Raw genomic sequence first — 13190 nt, forward strand, 5'->3', positions numbered from 1 at the left:
AATTTTAATTTTTAATTTTTTTAAATATGAAATTGATTGTCAAATTGGTTTCCATACAACACCCAGTGCTCATCCCAACAGGTGCCCTCCTCAATACCCCTCACCCACCCTCCACTCCCTCCCACCCCCCATCAACCCTCAGTTTGTTCTCAGTTTTAAGAGTCTCTTATGTTTTGGCTCCCTCCCTTTCTAACCCTTTTTTTTTTTCCCTTCCCCTCCCCCCATGGGTTTCTGTTAAGTTTCTCAGGATCCACATAGGAGTGAAAACATATGGTATCTGTCTTTCTCTGTATGATTTATTTCACTTAGCATAACACTCTTCAGTTCCATCCACGTTGCTGCAAAAGGCCATATTTCATTCTTTCTCATTGCCACATAGTATTCCATTGTGTATATAAACCACAATTTCTTTATCCATTCATCAGTTGATGGACATTTAGGCTCTTTCCATACTTTGGCTATTGTTGAAAGTGCTGCTATAAATATTGGGGTACAAGTGCCCCTATGCATCAGCACTCCTGTATCCCTTGGGTAAATTCCTAGCAGTGCTATTGCTGGGTCATAGGGTAGATCTATTTTTAATTTTCTGAGGAACCTCCACACTGTTTTCCAGAGCCGCTGCATCAGTTTGCATTCCCACCAACAGTGCAAGGTTCCCGTTTCTCCACATCCTCTCCAGCATCTATAGTCTCCTGATTTTTTCATTTTAGCCACTCTGACTGGTGTGAGGTGGTATCTGAGTGTGGTTTTGATTTGTATTTCCCTGATGAGGAGCGACGTTGAGCATCTTTTCATGTGCCTGTTGGCCATCTGGATGTCTTCTTTAGAGAAGTGTCTATTCATGTTTTCTGCCCATTTCTTCACTGGGTTATTTGTTTTTCGGGTGTGGAGTTTGGTGAGTTCTTTATAGATTTTGAATACTAGCCCTTTGTCTGATATGTCATTTGCAAATATCTTTTCCCATTCCGTTGGTTGCCTTTTAGTTTTGTTGATTGTTTCCTTTGCAGTACAGAAGCTTTTTATCTTGATGAGGTCCCAATAGTTCATTTTTGCTTTTAATTCCCTTGCCTTTGGGGATGTGTCAAGTAAGAAATTGCTGCAGCTGAGGTCAGAGAGGTCTTTTCCTGCTTTCTCCTGTAGGATTTTGATGGTTTCCTGTCTCACATTCAGGCCTTTATCCATTTTGAGTTAATTTTTGTGAATGGTGTAAGAAAGTGGTCTAGTTTCATTCTTCTGCGTGTTGCTGTCCAGCTCTCCCAGTACCATTTGTTAAAGAGACTGTCTTTTTTCCTTTGGATGTTCTTTCCTGCTTTGTCAAAGATTAGTTGGCCATATGTTTGTGGGTCCAATTCTGGAGTCTCCATTCTATTCCATTGGTGTGTGTGTCTGTTTTTGTGCCAATACCATGCTGTCTTGATGATTGCAGCTTTCTGGTAGAGGCTAAAGTCTGGGATTGTGATGCCTCCTGCTTTGGTCTTCTTCAAAATTACTTTGGCTATTCGGGGCCTTCTGTGATTCCATACAAATTTTAGGATTGCTTGCTCTAGCTTCGAGAAGAATGCTGGTGCAATTTTAATTGGGATTGCACTGGATGTGTAGATAGCTTTGGGTAGTATTGACATTTTAACAATATTTATTTTTCCAATCCATGAGCATGAAATGTTTTTCCATTTCTTTATATCTTCTTCAATTTCCTTCATAAGCTTTCTATAGTTTTCAGCATACAGATCTTTTACATCTTTGGTTAGGTTTATTCCTAGGTATTTTATGCTTCTTGGTGCAATTGTGAATGGGATCAGTTTCTTTATTTGTCTTTCTGTTTCTTCATTATTGGTGTATAAAAATGCAACTGATTTCTGTACATTGATTTCGTATCCTGCAACTTTGCAGAATTCATGTATCAGTTCTAGCAGACTTTTGGTGGAGTCTGTCAGGTTTCCCATGTACAGTATCATGTCATCTGCAAAAAGTGAAAGCTTGACTTCATCTTTGCCAATTTTGATGCCTTTGATTTCCTTTTGTTGTCTGATTGCTGATGCTAGAACTTCCAACACTATGTTAAACAACAGCAGTGAGAGTGGACATCCCTGTCATGTTCCTGATCTCAGGGGGAAAGCTCTCAGTTTATCCCCATTGAGGATGATGTTAGCTGTGGGCTTTTCATAAATGGCTTTTATGATGTTTAAATATGTTTCTTCTATCCCGACTTTCTCGAGGGTTTTTATTAAGAAAGGATGCTGAATTTTGTTAGCATTTTCTTAGCTTTTTTTAAAAAAAATTGTGTTTTCTGGGGATTATACTTAGTACTAACTTTCAATTTGTATAATATACATTAATATATGTGATGTAAATATTATATATATATTTATGACAAGTCTTAATCTTTGTATACAAATATATGACAATGTTATTTCTTTTCTTTCTGCAAAGGTAGTCTTTTCACCCCACTCCCACCCCCACCCCCCACACCCCAGTCTAAGCCTGGGTAATTTGTTAGTTAGTAGTTTATTTCTCTTTGTTTATAACCATGTGTGGTATCTTTCTTTTGAGAAAGCATTGACACTCTTTTACTACTAGACACTTTCTTTGGGTGAGGTAGAACCACTAACTGTGTTATGCATGTGTACACCAGAGAATATATAAGAACAAAAGAGAAATGTTCCATCACACTTTTGAAGGGTCTATTGAAAGTGCTACATATTTCTGTAAAATCTAGCACTGTAATTTGGAGCAGGAGTAAGGAAACGGACTTGTATAGTTTACGTTTTCTATTGCTCAGTGCGTATGGCACATCCTAGTCTGTCTTTCTTGATACTTTCTCCAACTGATAGAATAACTACTTCATAAGCTTTAGCTCAACCAAGACTTGGACAAATTTAAACACTGGTTCTACTCAGGGAATAGTTTTAAGGCACAGTTCAAATGTCTGAATTAGATCATACGTTAGAAAATATAAAGGTGATAGAAGGCTTACTTCTGGCAAAAATCATCAAGTAGATACGCGTTTATCTTTGATGTTTCTAAACTTACCAGCCATACCTCATCAATTGAATAGTCTTTTTCCTTTCATAAACTCTCCCCGGTGCTCTCATGCACCCTCTGATAAGGATCCTTTGCCACAGCCTGTGCCCCTGTTCCCTTTCTGCATTACCAGCCTTCCCATGTCCCATGCCCTTAGGTCAAACTTCCTTCAAACATTGCCAAGCCTGTATTTCAGTCCCTCTGTATTCCATTGACCTAGGAATTAGTTCTGTACACCAATCATTGTTTAATTGGTAGTAGTTGATGATGTGATAGCCTTTTCTAGTTTGCCATGGTAACGAAAAATTGTAACTTACTCAGTTTTTGGTGAAGAACCCTTCAGGGTACACCCCCTTGCTGGCTGGACTTTGATGGTTTCAACACTCTTTCAAGCTGGTTTGTTTAGGTATTTATTTGGAAGGAAAAAGAACACTGATAGACTATCAATGCATATCTGCTTTCAAGATTTGTTAATTTAAGTATAAGACTGTGACTGTTCCTTAAGGAAAGCTGATTTTAGAAGAGAGAAGGCAAAACTTTATTCAACAATTATGATCCATAATAAAATACCCTCTAGTTGCATACTCTTAGCCAATTAAATGAAAATATTGAAATGAAAATATTTTATATTAACAGGACACACAATTTGGAAGATGGAAAGCATTTCCTTTTTTAATCATCTATTTTTAATCTTTGTGATGATGACTGCTGATTTGCCCTGTTTTATAATTCTCTGTTAGAGTTGTTTAGTATTTATTATAGGTAAACTCTCATTTGTTAAACTATGAAGGGGGCATTTTTATTATGTTCATGTTATATTTCTTGACAAAAAACTGCAACAAAGAACAAACTAAAGTCTATTCATAGAAAGATTATGTCATCATTAAAAAAATCCCTTTCTTGGGGTACCTGGGTGGTTCAGTGGGCTAAGCATCTGACTTCAGCTCAGGTCATGGTCTCATGGTTTGTGAGTCCCAGCCCCACATCCGGCTTTCTGGTGTCAGCACAGAGCCTGCTTCAGATCCTCTGTCCCCACCGCCCCCCTCTTTCTGCCCCTTCCCTGTTCGTTCTCTCTCTGTTTCTCAAAATAATTAAATAAAAGCTTAAAAAAAATCCCTTTCTTAGGTTCTATACTTCTTTTTGTTAGTGTAATGATCAAACCTTTTCCCCCAGGTATTTATTTTACCCCTCCCTTGCTTGTGTCATTCGGATTTCATCCAAGAGCGAGCAACTGAAGCACTTCTGGTCTACCCTTGGTAGAATCTCTGCATTTCCAAGTCTATACTTGTAGGAGTGTGAAGGAAAGCAAGAATAAAGAGAATGTAATATAAGATAGAGTTCTTTTTCATAAAACATTTATGGTCTATTAAGAAATCAGATTACTCCATATGAAGCAACCTATTAGCAAGCCAGGGTAATTTCTAGTTCTAAGATATGTGATAAAGTTAACATTATCAGGCATCAGAGAGGAAATAGAAATTACAACAAGCTTGAGATGCCAGAGAAGTTTTAAGCTGAACTTTGGACAGGTGAAAGGAAAAAGGACCTTTGAGATGGAAATGTTAAAATGCTCCTGTAGAATTCTGAGCCCCAAAGGTGGTACATGTACCAAACTAAGGAAAAGAGCAAAAAAGATTATTAACTTCCAAGTTTCTTCATTGGTCCACAGGAAGCCTGTCTAAACCCACTGGGCTGGCCCCTCCTATTTCCAAATACCTGGTGCTGGTCAGCTCTGGCTGCTATTACAACATAGATTGGGAAGTTTGAACCAACAAAATTTATTTCTTACTGTTCTGGAGGCTGACAAGTCCAAGGTCAAGGTGCTGCCAGATTCAGTCTCTCATGAGGGCTCACTTCCTAGTTCGTGGAGGCCATCTTCTTGTTATGTTCTCATGTGGCTTTTCTATAGTGCTTGCATGTGAAGGGAGAGAGATTTCAGGTCTCTCTCCCTCTCTCTTTGGCTTTATTGAGGTGTAATTGACAAAGTTGTAATATCTTTACATGATGTGATGATTTGATACACATATACCTTATGTAAGGTTTCCACAGTTGAGTTAATTAACACATCCTCACCTCACATATTTACCTTTCTTTTTTGGGGGTGAGAACACTTAAGTTCTATTCTCTTAGCAAATTTCAGTTATACCATGCAGTGTTATCAACTGTAGTCACCAGGTTACACATAAGATCCTCAGACCTTGTTAATCTTATAACAGACTTTCCCTTTTTATAAGGACACTAATCCTATCATGAGGGCAACACCCTCATGATCTCATCCAAACCCAATTACCTCTCAAAGGTCCCAGCTCCAACTACCATCACTTTGAGGTTTTAGTGATTCAACATGAATTTTGGGGGTCACTAACATTCAGTTCGTGCACTTCCCATAACTCATATGTGCTATGTACAGTCCCATCTCTGCTTTGACTCCCTGTCTTCCTTCAACACCCTGGGAGATAAGATGCACAGCGGGGCGCCTGGGTGGCGCAGTCGGTTAAGCGTCCGACTTCAGCCAGGTCACGATCTCGCGGTCCGTGAGTTCGAGCCCCGCGTCAGGCTCTGGGCGGATGGCTCGGAGCCTGGAGCCTGTTTCCGATTCTGTGTCTCCCTCTCTCTCTGCCCCTCCCCCGTTCATGCTCTGTCTCTCTCTGTCCCAAAAATAAATAAAAAAAAACGTGGAAAAAAAAAATTTAAAAAAAAAAAAAAAAAAAAAAAAAGATGCACAGCAAAGACTTAGTCCAGATTTGGTTCAGCACTAAGTCCTGATTTAGTTCAGATTTGGTTCCCTTTACGTTTTTATGGTTGTACTAATGCTGACTTCAAATATTTATAAATGCTTTTAGATTCATGTTCAACTGTTTTCTTTTCTTTTTTTTTTTTTTTTTTAAGATTTTTTTCAGTAATTTCTACACCCAACATGGAGCTGGAACTCACAACCCTGAGATCAAGAGTTGTGTGCTCTACCGACTGAGCCAGCCAGCTTACCCCTTAACTGTTCTCTCAAAATTAGCTTTTTGGAGAAATTGGGTCACCTTATAACTCCATAAAAGTGAATATTTGGCTTGACATAAATGTGGTTTGTTTAATTATTTAACAACTACTTAACAGATGCCTGTTAGAGGCTTCTTTCTGATTTCTGACCTAGGAGTTTGTTCAATGTGTTGTCCCTGTACTTACAAGGGCAGAATTGAGGTGGGCATAAAAGCACTTGCTGTGAACTTGTTATAATTATTACTGAATACATATTTTTAAAGAACCTTTATATACCCTTAATCTCCCCCAAATTTGTATTGTGCACATATTATGTGCAAAGTATTGCGCTAGGTCAGGGGTTTCTGAACTTTTCCTTAAAGGAGCAGATAGCAAATATTTTAGGCTTTGTGGGTCATAGGGTCTTTTCATAACTACTCAACTCTGCGTATAAGACAGAGTAGCCGTAAACACTATGCAAACCAATCAGTGTGACTTTATTTCCAAGAATAAGCATCCAGACTGTGGGCTTTAGTTTTCCAACCTCTGTGCTAGGTGATGGGGCTACCAAATGGATATGATGTGTGAGGCATTGATAGTGTAGCTAAGGAGACAGAGTCATAAGGGATAATTTCAGTGTGTTGATAAACGCCAAGATCAAGGTAATGCATAGGGTTCTCTGAAGCACAGGGGAGGAGCACTTAGCCAATTTGGGAGGTTCAAGGAAGGCTTTCTGGAGGAGCTGAAGGAAGGATAAGCATGAACCAAATGAAGCAAAATGAGAAGCTACAAGGGGCGGCATGAGCAGTGACACTTTGGAGCTGAGTGGTGGCGGACAACTGCTAGAAGTGTGCCTTCACAAAAGGGTCAAGAGCCATTTGTCAAGTAACAGGATTGAAGAATTAGATGGGGCCAAGTCATGGGAGAGCCTTGTATGGTGTACTCAGAGCTTATGACATTAGGTTGGAAAATTTTGAATTGCCGGTACTTCTGGGACAGCCAAAGTGACATGCCTAGCTTAGGTGGATTCCCAGTCCTATTATAGACTGGGAATCATGAGCATACACATGGTTATTAAAGCCACGAACATGGATGAGATTGTGTTGGGACAGGGTAAAAAGTGGAGAGAAGTGAACAGGGAGCAGGACAGAGACTTGGTGAACAATGTTTAAGGAGTGTGCAGGAAGGATAAGCCCAAGAAGGGAGCAGAGAGGGAGGAGACAATTAGCGGAGAGTATTGTCATAGCAGCCAAGTACTCTTCTGAGGGTACAGTGCTAAGCTACCGTAACAACAAAAACCACAAACAAGTAACAGTGAAATGGCCACACGCAAAGGTTGATTTCTTCTCATGCAGAGTCCTATGCAGGTCTAGCCCTCACCTCCTTGCTTTAACACTTGGTGGAACTTGTGGGCTATGAGTTCGTCATTGGCAGGAGGAAAATGAGATGAAGGGGGGGGGGCACCAGTTCTTTGCTGCCTTGATCTGAACTACTTGAACCCGAGTAGTCAAATGGGCCCAGCCTAAATGCAAGGGAGGCTGGGAAGTACAGAGGACTCTAAGAGTACTAACAGTCTCTGTCTTATCCATAAAGTAATGAGTTTCAAGAAGCAGTGAGCAGTCAGCTGTATCAGTACAATGGAAAGGCCACCTAAGGAGAGACTTCAATAAATTTTAAGAAATGTGAGAATATTCCAATAGGCACACCGTTAATGTCTCCAGACCATTCCTATGTCCAAATGAGAAGTTGTGGTACTTCTTTCCATTTAGCCTATGAGGGCATCTCTGGAAGTTTTTTTTCTCCCAAATTTAATTTTTTTTTTTTTTATTTTTTACCTCCAGTTTTCCTGCGAAGCTTCTTATTATGTCAGAAAGAGCTTTGTGAACAGACAGAAAAGGAGGCAGAGATGAATGATCTCCCTACCAAAATGGCAGCATGTTCTTCTCTGTTTAGACAATGGAAAGTGACTTGTGCATCAGTTTTGTTTGTTTTGTAAGGGTCAACATTAAAAATTTTTTTTTTAACATTTATTTATTTTTGAGAGACAGAGAAAGACAGAAGAGGAGAGCAGGGGAGGGGCAGAGAGAGAGGGAGACACAGAATCCGAGGCAGGCTCCAGGCCCCGAGCTGTCAGCACAGAGCCCTCTGCAGGGCCCGAACTCACAAACCATGAGATCATGGCCTGAGCAAAAGTTGGACACTTAACCTACTGTGACACCCAGGCGCCCCCATAAGGGTCAGCATTTTAGATCGCTAATATCTATTCTTCTTCCCTTATAGAAGAGGTTGAAGTGCATAATTTTCGAGAAGGTTATCAATAAGAAGATATGGGGAATTTTTTCTTTCCATAGTGTAATCGTTATGATACCCTCATTTGTCTAAGGGGAGAAAAAGAAAAGGCAAAGCTCTGGCCTAGTGGCTGAAAGATTGGGTTCTAGTAAAGACTACAATGAATAGAATGGACTACTGTGATAGGATAGAATATATTGGAATCAATCACATAGTAAGGGTAAGGATTGTCTGTTGAATCTTGTCTTTCAGTTACAGGTGTGTGTGTGTGTGTGTGTGTGTGTGTGTGTGTGTGAGTGTTTTTATATAAAACACGTTTTTTGCTGTGGATCATCAATGAAAAGAGGTTTAAAAACACTAGACTGGACATCTTGCTGGGATTCAAGGGTTTAGGTTAACACTGCTTTTAACTTATAACTAGATGCATCCCTCAGACTAAAACCTGGAGCTGAGTGACAGAGCACTCCAGGAGAAAGAGACTAAAGTTAGAAACAGAAAAGAAGAGGAGGAAATGAATATTTTGGTAGAAGGCATGTGGATATCAGGAAAGAAGATGGTTCCATTCCTCTGGAGGCCAGCCTACTGAGGGAAGACATCTGGGCAAAGTGCCTATGGGCCCTGTCAGCTATTTTGGCCACCTGTTGCCTACATAACAAATTGCTCTAAAACTTAATGGATTAAAGCAACCATTTTATTTTGCTCATGATTTCGTGGGTTAAGAATTTGGCAAGGCTCAGCTGATCAATGATGATGGCTGTTTGCTCACATGTCAAATGCCTTGGTGCTCTTTGTCCAGTCTGTGTCCACGTGTGTTGTCATCCTCCAGGATGTCCCCAGGTGGCTTGATCATTTTTTCTGGGTAGTCACATTTCTTTCATGGCAGTTGGCTTACAATAGTGAGTGTTTCAAGAGACAGGAAGTAGAAGTTGCCAGTATGCTAGGGACTGGGTTCAGAAACAGGTAAAGTGCCATTTCCACCATATTCTATTGGTCAGAGGAATCACAGAGCCTGTCCAGATTCAAGGTAAAAAGAAATAGACCTTACTTCTCAGTGGGACCATTAGCAAAGAATTCAAGGCCACCTTTAATGTGCTGCATCGGCCAATTTATGGTGATAGTTTTAGAAGGGTAGCCCTGTCATAAAATAGCGTGGTAAGGTATTGTTTTCTTTGTATGCTACTTTTATTGGAATTATTAAATCAGAAATAATTATGTTGTTATTTCAACTATTTTTGAACATTGTTTTAACTGATATCCTTCTTCTTTTCACTTATTTTATTTAACTTTTAAAATAGTTGTAGATTCACATGCAGTAAGGAATAATACAGAGATATCCAGTGTACCATTTATCTAGTGTTTCTTCTAAATATATATATACATATATATTTTTAATGTTTATTTTTGAGAGATACAGACAGAGAGCGAGCAGGGGAGGGGCAGTGAGAGAAGGAGACACAGAATCCGAAGTGGGCTCCAGGCTCTGAGCTGGCAGCACAGAGCCCGAAATGGGGCTCGAACTCACGAACCATGAGATCATGACCTGAGCCAAAGCCGGACGGTTAACTGACTGAGCCACCCAGGTGCCCCTACCTAGTGTTCCTTCTAATGGTAACACTTGCAAAATAATAGTATCATATTACAACCAGGAAGTTGACATTGATACAATTCACTAACCTCACTCAGATTTTCTAGTTTCCCATGTGTTCAGTTGTGTGTGTATATGTGTGTGCACGCGTGTATGTGTTTAGTTCTATGCAATTTTATCATGTAGGTATGTGTATCCACCACCACAGGCAAGAGACAGAACAGTTCCATCACCTCAAGGATCCCTCATTGTTGCCCTTTCATAACCATATCTACCTCTTCTCATCCTTAATCCCCGGCAACCAGCATAATTCCCTTAAGTTTCATCCACATTGCTGCATGTACCAAAAGTTTTGTTCCTCTTTATTGCTGTCTGGTGTTCGTGGTATGCACGTACCACAGGTGGCTTAACCATTCACCTATTGGAGGACATCTGAGTTGTTTTCCAGTTTGTAGCTTTTATGAATAAGGCTGCTGTGAACAGGCATGTACAGTTGTTGTTGTTGTTTTTCCTGAATATAAGCTTTTATTTCTCTGGGATAAACACTTACTAGTGTAATTGCTGGATCATATAGCGATTGCATTTTTAGTTATAAAACCGTTTTCCAGAGTGGCTCTGCCATTGTTCATTCCCAGCATATGAGTGATCCAGTTTTTCCTCATCCTTGTCAATATTTGGTGGTGTCATTATTTTTTATTTGACATTTTGATAGGTGTATAGTGATATCTCATTATGGTTTTATTTGCATTTCCTTAGTGGCCAGTGATGTTGAAGGTATTTCATGTGCTTATTTCCCCATCTGTGTATCTTCTTTGGTGGGATATCTGTTCATGTCTTGCTCATTTTCTAATTGGATTATTTGGCTTTTTTCATAATTGAGTTTGGAGACTTTGTATATTCTGTGACTAGTCCTTTGCTGCATACGTAGTGTGCAATTATTTTCCTTTGGTCTGCGGCTAATGTCTTCATCCTCTTAACAGGGTCTTTTGCAGAGCAAAGACATTTAATTTTGATGAAATCCAATTTATCTATTTTTCTTTGTGGATTGTGCTTTGACATCAATTCTAAGAACTCTTCTCCTAATCCTGATCCTGAAAATTTTTCTTCTATGTTTTTGTCTAAATTTTATAGTTCTACGTCTTACATTAAATTAAGTCCATATTCCATTTTGAGTTGACTTTTGTATATTGTGTGAAGTTTTAGTTGAGATTCTTTTTTGTTTTTGTTGCTAATGAATGTTGTTTTAAAATGCCAGTTTGGGGGCACCTGGGTGGCTCAGTCAGTTAAGCTTCCAACTTCGGCTTAGGTCTCATCAGCTCCAGCCCCGCGTCCGGCCCTGTGCTGACAGCTCAGAGCCTGGAGCCTGTTTCAGAGTCTGTGTCTCTCTCTCTGCCCCTCTCCGCTCACACTCTGTCTCTCTTTCAAAAAATGAACATTAAAAAAATAATAAAAAAATAAAAATTCCAGTTTGTCTCAGTTAAGGAGAAACAGAGTTTTAATGTGTGTTTGCTTCAAGGCAAAGACAGAGCGGAAAATGACTAGTTGCTGAGTGATCGGGATATCAAAGCAAGATAACTAAATAAGTAAGGAAAGTTGAAATTCAAGGAGAAAGAGCTTATCCCTTCTGCAAAATGTATTTACTTCTATTTAAGAAATTTTCTCATTCCTTAAGGATTTTGTAATATAAAGGGATGATTCTCTTTCTGGTATATATGACAGTTTTCAGAGATTTTTTATTTAAACATAGTAAATTATTTTTCTTACTCTTTCCTGATTATAATTGATTTTTGACACTCGGGGATAATAATGGTTGTTTTTTGTCAATATTTATGTAATTTATTCTTTATTTGTTGGAGTTGAAATTATGTTAAAATCTTGATTATAATCTGGTCAGAATTAAACCTTATTTCTCACTGCAGAGGGACTCTATAAATACAGATGCCCACAATCCCAGAATTTTAGTGCTGATAATGACTAATAACACAAAGTATTTCTTATGGTATCAATATAGTTCAAGAAATCCGTCACCTTACACCAAATTGAATTTCTGTAATAAGTCTACTGACTAATTTTCCTCCAAAATTAACTCTGTTTAAACCATTCTTGCTTTTTGTCATATTTCAAAATGTGTTAGCTAATATTACTTTAAATAATCAAGGTATCATTTTTATCTTGCAAATTTATGCTGATCAAAAAATCTTCACATTTGAAATGTTTATAAAAATGACTATGTGACAGAATGGCAAACATACTCTTTAAAATATTTTAATTTTAAAAGCTCACAAGGCATTTAGAAAGGTAGTGCCTACAAGAAAAGTATTATCTTCAATATTATTTACCTGTTCATTTTTGAATTCATAAAATTTGTTCACTTTTTTTTGGAGAAATTTGAATATGTAGGTCCTTATCATCAGAAAGGAATAGAAAAGTTGAAGGCAGTTTGAAGCTGAATAGAAGTTATTAATGAGCTTAGCTTTGACTGAAATGACAGATTAATGGCTAAATTTTCCTCTATAGCAAGTCTGTTAAAACTTCTAGCTTGCTTCAGTAAATTCTTTTTGTCATTACAAATTGAAGGCAAAAGGCAAAGTAGTCTTCATTTCAATTTTGAAATTCAGACCTTAAATCTTCAGTGACCTTCATGCAGAACAAGGACTGGTGGTACTTCTTTGGAGCTCCTTAAAAAAAAACAAAAATCTGATGGACATTATGAATCATGTAACACATAGCATTTTCTTCTTTGTATTGACTACAAAAACCCACTGAACCAAATCTGCAGGCTACGTTTAATCAGTATACCATAACAGGTGGTATGCCTTTTCCCATTTTTTTCTTATGCTCTTTGCCCTGATCTCCTCTTCTGTTCTGATAATAGTAATAATTATCATCATAATTTATATTTATTTAATGCATTTGATAAGCACTTTACGTAGATTACATTAAGCCTCATGTTTAATATCCCTTTGCGATAGGTATTTTTGTTACCTGCCTTTTATTGATGAAGTGTAGAGCAGTGCTGGTCAAAGTACCAGTCTGCAATGAAATTAGGAGTTTATACCAGAATTAAGTCAACTTCCTTCTTCTTTCATCAAGAAAGTTATGCTCTAGGGGTCCCTGGCTGGCTCAGTTGGAAGAGCATGCGACACGATCTCGGGGTTGTGAGTTTGAGCCCCACGTTGGGTATAGAGATTACTATTTTTTTTTGAAAACTTAAAAAAAAAGTCACACTACAAACAAAATTTCTCCCTCTATTGTGTGGGTGTGTGCATGTGTGTGTGTTTCCTCTTTGAAGAGGCAGTAGTGTAGTGGTTAAAAACACAGCATA

The 13190-nt window shown here is 38.6% G+C and overlaps 1 protein-coding gene across 1 annotated transcript in view; it reads left to right on the top strand.

Annotated features, from left to right (window-relative positions):
- Nucleotides 1–13190, top strand: part of CAMKMT (calmodulin-lysine N-methyltransferase) — a 399914-nt gene that overhangs the window by 147398 nt on the left and 239326 nt on the right. The gene's annotated exons all lie outside the window — the stretch shown is intronic.

This window comes from Lynx canadensis, chromosome A3 (assembly GCF_007474595.2).
Source record: "Lynx canadensis isolate LIC74 chromosome A3, mLynCan4.pri.v2, whole genome shotgun sequence".
Classification (NCBI taxonomy): domain Eukaryota; kingdom Metazoa; phylum Chordata; class Mammalia; order Carnivora; family Felidae; genus Lynx; species Lynx canadensis.